Source organism: Cebus imitator, unplaced genomic scaffold, assembly GCF_001604975.1.
Source record: "Cebus imitator isolate Cc_AM_T3 unplaced genomic scaffold, Cebus_imitator-1.0 Scaffold47, whole genome shotgun sequence".
Taxonomy (NCBI): domain Eukaryota; kingdom Metazoa; phylum Chordata; class Mammalia; order Primates; family Cebidae; genus Cebus; species Cebus imitator.
Genome location: NW_016107362.1, coordinates 6,735,236 through 6,751,057, shown reverse-complemented (window position 1 = coordinate 6,751,057; position 15,822 = coordinate 6,735,236).

Here is a 15,822-nt window from a genome sequence, read left to right as displayed (position 1 = left end):
TGTCTTTTGTTCAAATAAGAAAGGTAGGCAGGAACCAGCAATGGTGATGAAAATGGTGGCTCTGTATATTTCTGGGCCATACAGATCAGAAAGATGAATGTTCCTGTACCTCCAGAGAGAAATCTAAAGGAAAACAGAGTGGGCTCATCACCATAGAGGTGGTAGGTGAAGACAAGGAGTGATATAACACAGAAAATATATAAAGGTAAATAGATGTTGAATATGGAGTTCTGAGAGATTGGCAGATAAATAATATTTTTAAAAAAATGACACACAGAAAAGCGTGAACCAGCTCACATAGAAAATATTGCTTTACTCAAAGACAAGAAAGGAGGCAGTTTCAAGAAGAAAAGACAAGATCAACAGTGTAAAATGTCAAAAAGAGTTCAAATATAATAAGGACCAAAATGTGTCTATTAGATTAAGCAAGAATAAGACAGTGATGACCTTTGTGAAATATTCAATAACATGGTAAGGGCAGAAGTTAAATTGTAGAAACTTGAGAAATGGATAGGAGGGAAAACCTCAGTCTTTCAAAAAAGTTCATCAAGAAGAGAAGGAAGGTTGAATGGTAGTTAAAAAAGCAAGGTGACCATAGTGTAGAGCACGTATTCTTAGTGAGGACAGTATCACCCCCATGGGGAAAGTTAGGATTTTTTTTTTTTTTGGTAGGTGGAAATGAAAGAAATCTTATTAATGTGCAAAGTGTTGACACACGTGTAATCAACAGACCATGTATTTCATGGGATGAAATTAAGAAAAAAAATCTTTAAAAAGATTTCTTAAAAGGAAAATGTTAATAACATATTTTTTTAATTTTGAGGGCAATTTATGTAAACTAGTAGTATGTGCTGAAAAAAAGATAGTATTAAAAGACAGAAGATAAAGAAGACTATAATTAATATAAAAGTGAATAAAAAGCAGACTGACAAAAGGATCCAGATTAAAAGAAAAAGATGAACCTTAGAAAGTGTCAATGATAATATTTCCTTTGAAAGGAGGAAATGGGTAGAAATGGAAAGAAAGACACATTTTAAAAATTTGAATGTCCTGTTTGTGACTTATACCACCTTGCTCCAAAGAAATGATGTCATTTGCTAAGAGTGAAGGATTAAAAGATTAGATAAAATAGATTAAGATAAGGATTCATATTTTCCTGTGGAGGTGTGCTCCAATCAAAAGAACATTTGAAAAAGTTTGGCTCTTCTTGAAGGAAGAGGTTCAAAATGTGAAATCTTTCCTGCTGGCCTTGAGGAAGCACATAGCCATTTTGTGAACCATCTATGAGAAATACTCAAATGGCAAAACCGGAGAGTAGCTTGTGGGTCAAAAATTAGAAAGGAGCCAGTTTCAAGAATAGACAAAATCAGCGCTGATCTTGGAGCTGTGGCCTTGTATTTAGGAGCTCAGAGCCATTTCTATCAGACATTTAGAAAGAAAATGAGAACTCAGTTGTACAACCATGAGGACATATAGTTCTAGATCTAGGCATTTCTAGTTCTAGATCCTTGAGGAATCACTACACTGTCTTCTAAATTACTTAGGTCTAAACATTTTAGACATTGGTTCAGAAGTGTCTGACCAAGAAACTCCCTCAAAAGCAAATGCAACAAAAACAAAGATAAATATGTGGGACTTAGTTAACCTAAAAAGCGTCTTTAGAACAAAATATATAATCAGCAGAGTTAACAGACAACCCACAAAGTGGGAGAAAATCTTTACCATCCATACATCCAACAAAGAACTAATATCCAGAATCTACAAGGGGCTCAAATAAATCAGCAAAAAAACAAAAACATAAACCAAAAAAACAATCTCATCAAGAAGTAGGTTAAGGACGTGAATAGGCAATTCTCAAAAGAAGGCATACTAATGACCAACAAACATATCAAAAAATGCTTCATTTGACAAAGCAATCCCATTACTGGGTATATACCCAAAGGATTATAAAACATTCAACTATAAAGACACATGCACACTTATGTTTATTGTGGCACTGTTTATAATAGCAAAGACTTGAAACCAACCCAAATGCCCATCAACGTTAGACTGAATAAAGAAAATTTGACACATATACACCATGGAATAGTATGCAGCCATAAAATGAGTTCATGTCCTTTTTAGGGACATGGATGAAGCTGGAAACCATCATTCTCAGAAAACTGACATAAGAACAGAAAACCAAACACTGCATGTTCTCACTCATAAGTGAGTGTTGAACAATGAGAACACACAGACACAGGGAGGGGTATATCGCACACTGGGGCTTGTCAGGGGGTAGGGGGACCAGATGAGGGATAGTAGGGGGTGGGGAGATTGGGGAGAGCTAACATTAGGAGAAATACCTACTATAGATAAAGGAGGGGTGGGGATGGATACAACAAACAGCCATGGCACATGTATACCTATGTAACAAGCCTACACATCCTGCACATGTACCCCAGAACTTTAAGGATAATACAAAAGAAACATGAAAATGATATGAATCTTGACCAAGATGATCTTAATGAAAGAAGTTTCTTTCTTTTACTAGGCCTCTGACCTCACTTTTCCTAGAGCATTTAATTTAGAAAACTTGCAGTCAATTCTTTATCTACTTCTTTGAGATGTAAATATTCTCCCAGCCTCTTGACAGTTTTACAATCATGGATTGTCTTTCTTAAGGATCTGGGGGCTATTACTTTGCAATGTAATCATCAAGGAAGATAGTACCCTTATCTTCCAATCTCTGTGGGTTGGGGGATGGTAGGAGCCTAACTTCAGTGAGAGCCTTGCTCCAGGTTGTAAAACTACCTCTTGTAGTGAAAATAAGAGAAAGTTTACTTTTTCTCTGGGTAACACGCAGAGGGCCTTATTGTTGTACTGACCCGAGCATAGAAAGTCAATACCAAGACAAAAGTATGCCAAATTGCAGGGTCTGTATTGCCGGCGGCCAAGGAGGACTCGCGTCTCTCCAACCTGTGGCCCCGAAAGGAGGGTGTCAAGACCTTTTACACCCGTAAAACCACCTCGGGAGTGAGGGTGAGAGGCAGGGGTGGGGATGAGGGGCTTCAGACATTCTGAGGGCTAGTGGATTCTGTAAATCACCTCCTGGGCAGAGATGAGGGTGGGGGCTTTGGACATTCCAGTGGATTCCTGGGTGAAGATGAGGGTGAGGGGCTCTGGACTCTCTGAGGGCCAGGGGACTTTTTGACAATCTGATTATTACTTAAGCGGTTCACAAAAGTCAAGATTAGCATTTGTTTACACATTGTCTGGGTAGGGTGGAAATTATAGTCCTTAATTACTTATTCACATTTGGGTTATAGAGAGCAGTTTCAACAGAAAGCTGAGGTATGTTTGAGGTATGCAGTTTTGTGGGGCTCTTACCATGTCACATTATGATATTCTCCATCTGAGCATATTGCTTCAGTGCTTCAGTATTAATACTGGTCTTTCTTTCCTTTGCAATAGCCTTAAATAATGTCTTCCTTACCTGTTTAAAAAAAAAAAAAAAAGAAAAGAAAAATTGCTCAACAGCACTAATGATCAGGGAAATGTAAATCAAAACCACAATGCCACACTACCTTACTCCTGCAAAAATGGCCATAAATAAAAAAATAAAAAAATAATAGATATCGGCATGATGTGGTGAAAATGGAACATTTTTACACTGCTGATGGAAATGTAAACTAATACAATCACTATGGAAAACAGTGAGAAGATTCCTTAAAGAACTAAAGGTAGAACTATCATTTGATCCAGCAATCCCACTACTGGGTATGTACCCAGGGGAAAATAAGTCATTATACAAAAAAGATATTTGCATGTACATATTTATAACAGTGCAATTAACAATTGCAAAAATACGGAACCCACCCATGAATCAACAAGTGAATAACCAATACCATGAAATACTACTCAGTCATAAAAAAGGAGTGAAATAATGCCATTCACAGAAACCTGGATGGAATTTGAGATCATTTTTCTAAGTGCAGTAACTCAGGAATGGAAAAACAAACATCATATGTTCTTGCTCAAAACTGGGAGTTAAGCTATGAGGATGCAAAGGCATGAGAATGGCACAATGGACTGGGGACTCAGGGAAATGGGAGAGGGCATGAGGGGTAAAAGAGTATACATTGGGTATGGTGTGCACTTATCCGGTGATAGGTGCACCAAAATCTCCAAAATCACCACTAAAGAACTTATTAATGTAACCAATCACCACCTGTGGGTGTGTGCTTCTCATTGGTCACAGAACCTACATAAGAACACTCAAACATCAAATAAGTTGGAAGGCAAACACCAAGAACATATTGAAACAAACAAAAAAAAGACAATAGGAGTTGTCAACTAAGACTTTTCTACAAGAATGTTGTACAACTGCTAAATTACGAACTTATACCACAATAAAATTTAAAAATAATAAAATAAAGTAGACTAGTTGTTGACTAGTGTAGATGTGTGGTGGTGGTAAGGATGGGGAAAAGCGTGAAGGGGGTGACTGCTAAAAAATACAGTGTTTCCATTGGGCGCAGTGGCTGATGCCTGTAATCCCAGCACTTTAGGAGGCCAAGGTGGGCGGATCATGAGGTCAAGAAATCAAGACCAGCCTGGCCAATGTGGTGAAACCCTGTCTCTACTAAAAATACAAAAATAAATTAGCTGGGCATGGTGGTGTGTCCTGTAATCCCAGCTACTTGGGAGGCTGAGGCAAGAGAATCACTTGCACCAAGGAGGTGGAGGTTGCAGTGAGCCGAGATCGCGCCACTGCACTCCAGCCTGTCGAAAGGGTGAGACTGTGAAAAGAAAAAAAAAAATACATGATTTCCAACTGGGGTGATGAAAATACTCTACGATTGTGGTTACACAACTCTGTGAATATACTAAAAGTTATTAAATTGTCAACTGTAAACAGGTTAATACAAAATTCAAAAGGGAATGAGCCTCACTCACTGATAGAGGCCTCCTTCACAGAAATTCAGACCTCAGGTATGTATTGAACTGTAAAATTTCTTCCAACACAGATGCTATGTCATATACATTTGCTAAAATAAGGGAGAGGATAGATTTTCTTTAAGTTTGATCACATTGTTAATCAAGGGAAATTCCATCTTCAAAGCTGGAAGATGTGGAAGCTGAAGGTCAGGCAGATGTAGATACTGAGGGTAAAGGAAGAAATGGGAAAATGTCAAAAGCCATGTTTCTTTATTTTCTTTTCTGCTCATTTGACAAGTAGCCGTTAAGTTTGCCTGGTACTATCCTAAGTTCAGCTACTTTTGGGCATGCATTTCTCATCACTCACAGAACTTACATCACAACACTCAAACATCAAATAAGTTGGGAGGCAAACACCAAATAATTAGTGAATAGGGCAAAGGAGTTTATAATCAAATGCTTAGTTTTGCATCCTAGGCTGCAAACATCATTAGATCTCAGTAAAAAAGAAAAGATATATAGTGGCAGCATCAAGGAAAACTTTTAAATAAACTGGGCCTTGAGTTTAGCCTTTAAAGGATAAAAAAGAGGCATTATTCAAATTCAATTTCCTAATAATCATACCCATTTACCAAGTTTGTAATAATAATGGATAATATTTTATGACTTAAGTACCAAAAGCTCTGTTAGTTTTATGTGTTTATTATCTCACTTTTAAACTCATGACAATCTTATTATATGTGAGTCCGTATTTCTCCCATTTTAGAAGTGAGGAAAGTAAGAGAAGAAAAAGCTTATATAGTTTACTTGACATTGCACAGTTAGAAATGGCAGATTCAGTAGTTGATCTCATTTAATAAGACTTCCGATCCTAGGTATTTAAATAGAATATCACTGTCTCAATGCAGAAACTGTAAAAGGCACTGAACTAAGGCTTAGTGGAAGACACAGCTGATTTTTTTCAACTGAAGCTCTAAAGCCTACCATAGCAGAATAAAGATTGATACAAAATAAACAAAATACAACGGGGAAAAGTGTGATACATTTTACATTCATATACAAAGCAAATACTAAGGGACCACAGTAGTAGGTGAGATTAGTTTAGCTGATGACATTGGGGACAACTTTATGGAGGAGGTCATATTTAATTCTGACTTTGAAGAAGAGGTACATTTTTGAGCCTTTTTATCACTCTGATAATTTGGTATAGACAGATGACGTTTGCTGTTATGGGTTGAAGCAAAAACTCCAGTGGGAATAAAAAGAGAATTTTCCCTCTTCATAAGACAAAGCATCCTCTGCCACCAGAAAAGAAAAATCAGACACACAATTTTTTAGAGGCTGTGGCTATCTTGTACTAAAACAACATATTGTTTCACACACACTGCACCACGTTAAAGCACACCTCACATGCAATTTTCTTTTAATTGCATGATTTTGATATAATGCAATGCTTCCCTGTGGATTAATAAAATTAATGTTGTAAGAGTATAGTTATGTGCTTCATTGAGTTCTTATAAAATAACCTATAGAAGAAATTAGACTAACATTATTTTGAGCTAAGGGAACATTTTGGAATGACATTAGTAAAGCAATTTGAAAAAAAAAAAATCACAATTTTTTAAATCAACCTGCTAAATTATCTTCTTTGGTTTTCTCTCCCCTCTCAGCCCTGGACTTGGGTTCCACATCTTAGAATCACTTAAGAAAGAAGGCCCTTAATCTGCTCTCAAACTAGCCTCTTCCTGCACCATCTAGTCACCTTGAGTTAAAGCTTTAGTGATAGAAAACATTGCCAGAATCAGCCTGTGATGTCTACCTTGTAATTCAGTCTCCCATGAAACTTTCAGGGCCTTTTGAGTCAGCTGTTTTATGTGCCACTGGCCTCACACACATCCCAGAAGTGCACCATGCTAGCCACAAAATTGACATCTCTGACTGAATGCCTCATGCTCAGTGACACCTCCTTTATAGAGATATCCCTATGGACAAAGATCTAAAGGTAGGTGGGGACAGAAGAGGTGAAAATAAAACAAAAAAGGATAAAAGATAGAACTAATTGCTGAAAAGTTGTGAATTCTATGCCAGAAAATAATGAACTTTATGAAGTAAATAATTGGAATTTCTTGAAGCTTGGTGTCAGTACCAGGATATGGTACTGTGTTTTGTCACCAGTATTGTAAACACAATCATGAAGGGGAGATAATGAAGGCAGGTAAATCCATTGAGAATATTGTATTGACTCAAATACCTGGTGACAATGCCAGCAGTGGAAGCTGAGTGGGAATTAATCAAGGGGGCAGATGAGAAAGGAGCTGCAGACACAGCACAAATAGAAAATTGCACCACACCTAAGGGATGGGTTAGTAGCAGAAGTGAGTGTAAAATGTTCAGCCTGGGAGACTGACAAGTTTAATTTACTCAAGAAAATCTTACTGAGTATCTAAAAACATGCTTTCCTCAGAAAGAGGCAATTGAGTATAGAAACAAAAGCTACAACCATACCATTGGGAAGCTCACAGTTGATCATGAAATGTCCATAGTTAGAACAATAAAAAATATTAATAATGATAAGCGATGGAACTTCAACAAATAGTTTTCATGCTTATACATAGACGCCATGACATGAAAGTATGGTATTCAGGAAAAGCTTAAACAAATACGTGACTATTGAGTAAGACAAGTGTGCATGCCTTTTCTAGACATAGTTGGATGGGAAAAGGACATTCTTGGAATAAAGACAAATAACTTTAAATGTAGAGAGATGAAAAAACCCTCAACTTGTAATGCTGTAACTAATGCCTAGAAGTTAGAGTTTAGTGGAGAAAGGAGGAAGAAGATAGTAAAATATTAGGTGGTCAGAGAGTTTTTCATGAAAGACTTCTGTGGATATTGCTTTGACTCAATGGAGAAACATTAAAGGATTTTAAGCAGGGAAGGTCGAGGGTCAGATTTGTATTTTAAAAAGGTCTGTGATAGCATCATGGAGAATTGATCTTGTGGTGATCAGACTGGAAACAGTAGAATAGGTAGGGAAATTTTGCTGTAAAAGAGAAGAGGAATACTGGGGACCTTTACTAATGGAGGGTAGGGCCAAAGGGAATAGAGTTTAGAAAACAGATTGAAAATGGTTAATTAAGGGAATAAAATTAATATTGTATGATGAATAAAGTTGTGGTGAAATTGTACTTCTTCAAAAAAGCCTTCCCTACTAAAGCTCACGAACTAGCCACCAATGGCAGAAGCATCTGCCTACCCACATCTGTTTCCCATGTTTTCTTAATAACACAATGCAATCTCATTTGAACTAAAGATGAAAAAAGATGATATCTCTTTCAGTATGATGTCTTCAGTTAGACTCACATGAGGTTGCTTTGTGGAGTCTCCAGGAATATTGTTAAAACGTGTTAATCGCTTTGAGAGCCTCTCTTTTTCTCTTCTGTGCTTTATGCTTTCTGCTGACTCGAACTTAGAGTCAATACCTGAAATCTCAGCAGACTTCATGAATTAAGAAGTGACCTTGAGTTGAAAGCTCTACATGAGGGTTATAGAGGAGAGTAACTCATGGTTCCCTGAAGAAATTGATGCCGCCATACAAGCTGTGGACTGACTAAAAATAAATTTTCTCTGCAATGAAAGAAAATCAAATTTTAATATCACCACTGTTATTTTAGGTTTTAAGTTTTATGCAGCCAAATCTAATCATAAATGATATAACTCTCCAATCATAATCCATATTCTTTGTACTTTTGATTATCTAAAATCACATATTTTATTTTTACATATTCCTTGTCAACGTCTCCCCAGTGGATCATAAGTGGTATGAGGGAAGAGTTATTGTTTGCCTTGTTATTCTGTCTTTAGCACCTAGAACACTGTCTAGCATAAATTGAAGTGGCCAGTAAATACCCTTTGGATGACTGAATGAATGAATAAAATAGACATGGGATATAGGAGAGTCAAATACATCAAATACTTGTTTCCAGCTTTGGAGGATACCCAGATGATGTAAATATTTTTGGAAATAAGAAAAAAATAGTGGGTCTGAGGATAGAATGAGTTCCATTTTTATCACTTTGCACCTGAGGTATATATTTTATAGCCAGGTGGAATCATACAGTTAGAAATTTAGGTACATGGACATAGAGCTCAAAAGACTGTTCTGGGCTTAGAAATAACTGTATTGGTTAAGCATAAGAATACAGATGATATTATAATTTAAAGTTCAGGGAAGTCATGGACAGAGCGAAGCATTGAGAGCAGAGCTACATAAGCAAACAATATGTTCAATAGAAGAGGTGTTAGAAAGGTAGGAAAATAAAGGCAGACACATCTTGTCCGTTGAGCGGGTGAGAGAACAAAGAATGAAAACAGAGTCAGACTAGAAATAAGATAATAATATCCAACTAAAAAATACTGTAAATATTGGGAAAACAGTAGATTTTGTGAAGCGCAAAGAGATAATTACATGGAAACAAAATTGAGATATTGAATATAGAGCACTCATTCATTAAAAACTGTATCAGGAAAGCAATGAGAGAAATATAGCAGTATTGGGAGAGGACCATGGGATTAAGAGGGAGATATTTGTTTTTTTTTAAATAAGACACTTTATATATCTTTAATGAAAAACTAGCATCAATAAAAACAAAGATATATAAAACACAGGAAGAACAGGAAATTGTTTATGGAGTAAAATCTGTCCAGGCTCAGAAAAGTAGATCTTTGGAGTACTTTGTATTAAAGATAGGATATAATATAAAAATGTCAAGGAATGCTATTTCTTACAACTTTGATTCATACATAGAAAAATATTTGAAAATCATGATCTATTGGTGCATCTTTTCTCCCCCCTCAAAAATCAGCCTTCCTTTGAAAAACATGAGAGGTACCATTATATAAATATTTGGGATCATATATTTGTTCTTGCACCCAAGAAAGATACTTTATTTTTTCAAGAGGTATCAAAATTTAAAATGAAATGAAAAGGCAAGGTGCTAGAAATTGGCGGGCTTCAATTAGGATGTAGATAAAGACTCTATGATATAATGTACCAGAATATTAATTGAACCGAGAATAGTATTGATTGCTTTTCTGGATGTTTTAAGACTTCCATTAGGAAGGTCAATCTGTGTGTCCTTAACACATCAATTCAGACTATAACAGAGATGAGGTTTTGACTGGCTTGATCTTTATAATCTGACTAACTCTATCATATCATATGATCTTATGTAGAACTTAGGATATTGACTAAAGATAAACTCTCAAACCATCAGAAATTCAGAAGAAGAAAGAAAGTCATAAGCTAATTTTCAGAAGACAAAAGAAAGTGATAGAAATGGGTAAGTCAGAGGACCTTTTGTGTGTTTGTTTTATTGTTACCTTGCTTTGTATTTTCATTAGGACATGCAGTGTTATTTGACATTATATAATATGCAGACTTTTTAAATACAAATTAGTATTATTTTAGACTGTGATTAGCACAGTCTCTGATAAATAATAGGCAGTTGATAAATGTTGGTTCTTTTTTGTGAGAGCTCCAATTTGAATGTTGAAAGAGCTAAACAGTTTTTAGAAGTAAAACCTGTGGTCTGGTACGCATATATCTGATTTATTTTCTTTTTCTTCCTGGTTGTTTCTCCATGTTTCAGTTTCTTGGAACGGGTAGTATCAAATGAAGATTCAAGAACCCACATGTTGATGAACGAGTAAGTTGTGATTTTAAAAGATGGGGTAGAGGACTAAAGTAATATATATATATGTGTATATTCTCGATCTCTCTCTCTCTCTCTCTATATATATATATATATATATACACACACACATACACACACATATATATGTATGTATATATACTCTCTTTATGTATATGTATTCTCTCTCTCTATATATATATACATACACACACATATATATGTATGTATATATACTCTCTCTATATATGTGTACTCTATATGTATACTCTGTATCTATCTATATATACAGTATGTATACTCTCTGTATCTATCTATATATATGTACACTCTCTCTATATATAGACTGTAGCACAGATATATATATATAGAGAGAGAGAGTACACACACACATATATATATATAGAGAGAGTATACATATAGAGTATACATATATATAGAGAGAGTATACATATACATATATAGAGAGTGTATATGTATATACATATATATATATAGAGAGAGAGAGTATACATATATATAGAGATAGTATGCATATATATAGAAAGAGAGTATACATATATATAAAGAGACAGAGTATACATATATATATAGAGAGAGTATACATATATAGAGTATACATATATATGTACATATATTATATGTATATATAGAGAGAGTATACATATATACATATATAGAGTATACACACATATACATACATATATATATATATATATATATATATATATATATATATAGAGAGAGAGAGAGAGAGAGAGAGAGAGAGAGAGAGATGGAGTCTCACTCTGTCACCCAAGCTGGAGTGCAGTGGCACGATCTCAGCTCACTGCAGCGGCACGATCTCAGCTCACTGCAGCCTCTGCCTCCCAGGTTCAAGTGATTCTCCTGCCTCAGCCTGGGCCTACAGGCATGCACTCACATGCCTGGCTAATTTTTGTATTTTTAGTAGAGATGGGTTTTACCATGTTGGCCATGCTGTCTTGAACTCCTGACCTCAAGTGATCCACCCACCTCAGACTCCCAAAATGTTGGGCTTACAGGCATGAGCCACCACACCTGGCCTGAAGTAACACTTTCTGAAGGACGGTTTAGAATTGGGTAGATTTTTCAGGACAGGTTGCTGGTGAGATTTTCCAAAAAGCTTTTTGGGATGGTATTCTGTAGTGAAGCAAGCGGTACAGGATGTAAACAGAGAGAATGACTTCCAGGAGCTTCCAAGGCAACATCATTTTGATGTGTGTGGTCAACAGCAGGCAGATTTTTATGATTTAAATGTGGTAAACATTTTCAACAAGTAATATAAAATTGTATCTTTAAACATGAAAGAAATAGAATTTGATAGATATGTTTACTTTCTACTTACTGGGGAATTTAATAAGCCTCTGCATGTCTCTGAAGAAGAAGTTAAATTAGAATTTGAAGACTGATTGAAATAGAAATATGCAAGATAGTTCGAAAGGAGGAGAGAGGCAAGGTAACTTCTTTTGTTCTAAACTTTTTCTTGTTACACAAACTAACTATATCTTCTTTGTTTTGCATCTTTTCCACTTTATTTATTAAAGAAAACATCTCACTCTGTATAAGAGAAAATTATCCACTACGCTTTTTATTATGAAAGTTTGTGCACATATCTATCGAAATGCTAATTGTCTAACACTGATTTGAATTTGTTAGGGATGTTAAGGGTATTGATTAATCACTAAGTTCAGGAGAATACAAGTTTAATTTTTACTTCATATGTCTTAAACATTAAGATCACTATATAGGCCAGATGTGGTGGCTCATGTCTGTAATCTCAACACTTTGGGAGGCTGAGGTGTGAGGATAACTTGAGGCCAGGAGTTTGAGATCAGCCTGGGCAACACAGGGAGACCCCTCCCCATCTTGTAAAAACATGAATTAGATAAAATTAGAGAAATTTAATTTTTCTGTCACTGGAACAGTTCAGCTATTCTAGAGCAATATTATATAAATATACATGTCCATTTATTTATATCCCCTGATTCTAGAAATGATTAATCAGTTTGTGAGAATTCATAGAATCAAATAATAAAATGTCAGTAGATAAAATTTGCCACCACATATGAGGATCAGAACAGAGGAAAAACTTAAAAGGCAGAGAGATATTCAGGCCAATCTCCTATGAAGTTATTAAAGTTGAGCTTTGTATATAGTTTGAGTTTCCAGGAGCACAAATTGAGTAAAAACAGTGGTCAGTAATGATTCGCCATATTTTAAGTTAGTAGACGTTTTGATTTCTTTTAAGAAAATACTTTTTTTTTTTTCCCTGGAGCTTAAGTCTGAAAACTTTTCTCATAGTGGTGTTCATACAGGAAACAACACATAAAGAAAATAATAAGAATAAAAATAATTAAAACGAATTGGTTCTTACTATGCAGAAAACATCATGTTAAGCATGTAACATATTGTATCACCTATTAAATTATTTATTTTTATTATTTTATAAATGACTACTAAAAGAACACATTTTTAAAAATAGTTTACTCTATGTCGCACAGCTAATAGTAGAGAAAGGATTTAATTTTGTCTTATAATAATCAACATACTGAATTACATCCCTATAAATAAAAAAATATTGCATTTTATAGCACTTCCAGGATTTTCCAATGGAACTGGAACATGGAATGTAAAACAAAACTCATGACATATAATCTAAGACTGCTGTCTAGTAGTTTTAAAATTAAAAAGCACTTCATTAATTAAAAAGTTTATAATACCCTATAAACATACAATGAAACTTAATGACTTTTAATTTTTACCTTTTTGGAAATGGTGCTTCAGTCTGTGTCCCAGACTAGAGTGCAGTGACATCCTTATAGCTTCCTGCAGCCTTGAATTTCTTGGCTCAATCAATTTTGCTTCAGCCTCTGGAGTACCTGGAACTACAGGCCCAAACCATCTCACCCAGTTAACTTTTTTTTTTTTTTGAGATGGGGGTCTCACTCTGCCATCCAGGCCAGAGTGCAGTGGTGCGATCTCATCTCACTGCAGCCTCTGCCTCCTGAACACAAGCGATCCTCCCACCTCAGTCTCTCGAGTACTGTTATCAAGCTAATTAATTTTTTTTCTTTTTTTTAAAAATGAGAATCTTGCTATGTTGTTCATGCTGGTCTCAAACACCAGACTTCAACAACCAACTCACCTCAGCCTCTACTCAATACATATTTTTAAATATCATTAATGACATCTTGTGAATTCCTTACTCTGAGCTTTAACATGTTTGGGATTGTAATTGTTTTCTTAATGATCTGTCTTCTATTGTTTGGAAATTCCTGAAAGTCTGAGATTCTCTTCTTGTTCTTCAGAAAATCACATCCACTTGATAAGTCTACGTTACTTATACAAAGCGGTAAATATGTGAATAAATGAATTTAAAAATACCTTTATGAGAACTTATACTGGTAGAATATATTTTAAGTAATGTTCTTTATTATAAATAATAACCTCAAAGCTGACACTTAAAGGTTTGAAATGGAAAAGTAATCACAAAAAGAAGTCACAGATAAGTTTGTATTAACATGCACCTTCCAATTATGCAAGGGCGAAAACACGTATGAAAAATGAAGAGAGGCGTAGATGACAGAGTCAAATGTTAACATTCTAAAATGTCTTTAACAACAAAAAAGATTATGGAAAATTTGAAGCAGTGAACGGTTATTTAGATCATAAATTTAGCAAAGAAAAAATGTGGATGACTGTGCTTTAAGTAAGCAACCAAAATGGTTAGGTCCCTGAAAATTAAATGATATGACATTCTTTAAAAGGTATGGCACTGCCTTCTCAATGTTTCCATTTATTTTCAAATTCATGTTAATTAATCAAATGAATGACCAAATTATGCAATCTCTTGAAATAAAGCCGGAACAGATGCATCACACCCTGAAGTGCAGCAGAAAGCCAAGGATAAGTCATTACAGATGTCAAGTAAAGTTTTTAGAGTAATTCAGAAAAATTACAAATAATTACATCTCAAATTTAAATTTTAGTCTTACTTGCCTAGATTATATGGAGTAAAATATAAAGTACATATATTAAGCAAAATGGGCTGGGTTTAGATGAGCCTTAATTAAATGCATGCTTTATTTTGTAGAGTCTTTTATAGTCTTTCCTTGGCTTTGAATACTTATACTTATGCTGTCATGTAACTGACTGTCACTCTACCAGACGTTTAGATCACTACATTAAGAGTGACATCTAATCACTCTTTTAACTATCCTACTCTATCAGCTAAAGTGTTCATAGATGTTTGAATATACATAATCGTGGGCTTAAATTATATGGGCTCAGCTAATAATGTTTCATTTAGAGATTCTAAGGAAACATTTTAAACCCTCATTGGGCAAGATGGGAATAAAATGTAAGTACCAAAATATAACAATAATAATCACTGTACTCACATGCACCGATGTTGGTAGACTTTGGTATTTAGTAGCATTATCTCTTTTAATCTCTTCCTTCCTTCCTTTTTCAGAGGTTCAGTTGCCTCTAGAACACTATGCTTGAACATCCACCTAGAACTTTCTCTCCTAATCGTTTGTCCATTCTGGCATCTTGTGGAACAATAGAGAGTGCTGATTAAGTCTGAACTTCAGAGCCAAACATTTGAGGTTGAACCCTGGGTCTTCTTTTTAGTTATTCATAGGGTTATTGCCTTCTCAGTATTTCAGTTTTCTTATCTGTAACATAGGGAATAAGAACACTCAGAGCATGATGTGTTTTATAAAGATCAAAATAATTAATAGATGAAAAACATTCAAGTTCACTTATAAAAAAATTAAGTCCCTAAGTTTTGTTATTTTTAAAATGTATCCATGGATTGTTTATGATTCTGGTTACTACCTGGAATACAGGCCTTAACTCCTGAAGCAGGTCACCTTCCCTCTGCATAAGCACTAACAAAAACGTAAGATGTGAACCATGTTCTCCTATTCATTTATCATTCTGCTTTTAAGTCTTCTTAAGACAAGGCTATCCAGCTAAAATGCTTTAAGGAAGAAACTGAGGATGCAAACAAAGGATCATAGTAGGAAAATGGAGAGAACATTGCCAAATAAATATTTCCAGGCTTCTAACAGCATCAATAACAAAAAAAAACAAGCAAAAATGGGCCATAAAAAGTAAATCCTTCAAAAGGAGATCCATTCATAGGTATATCCTAATTTTTAAACTCACTCTGCCTTATCAG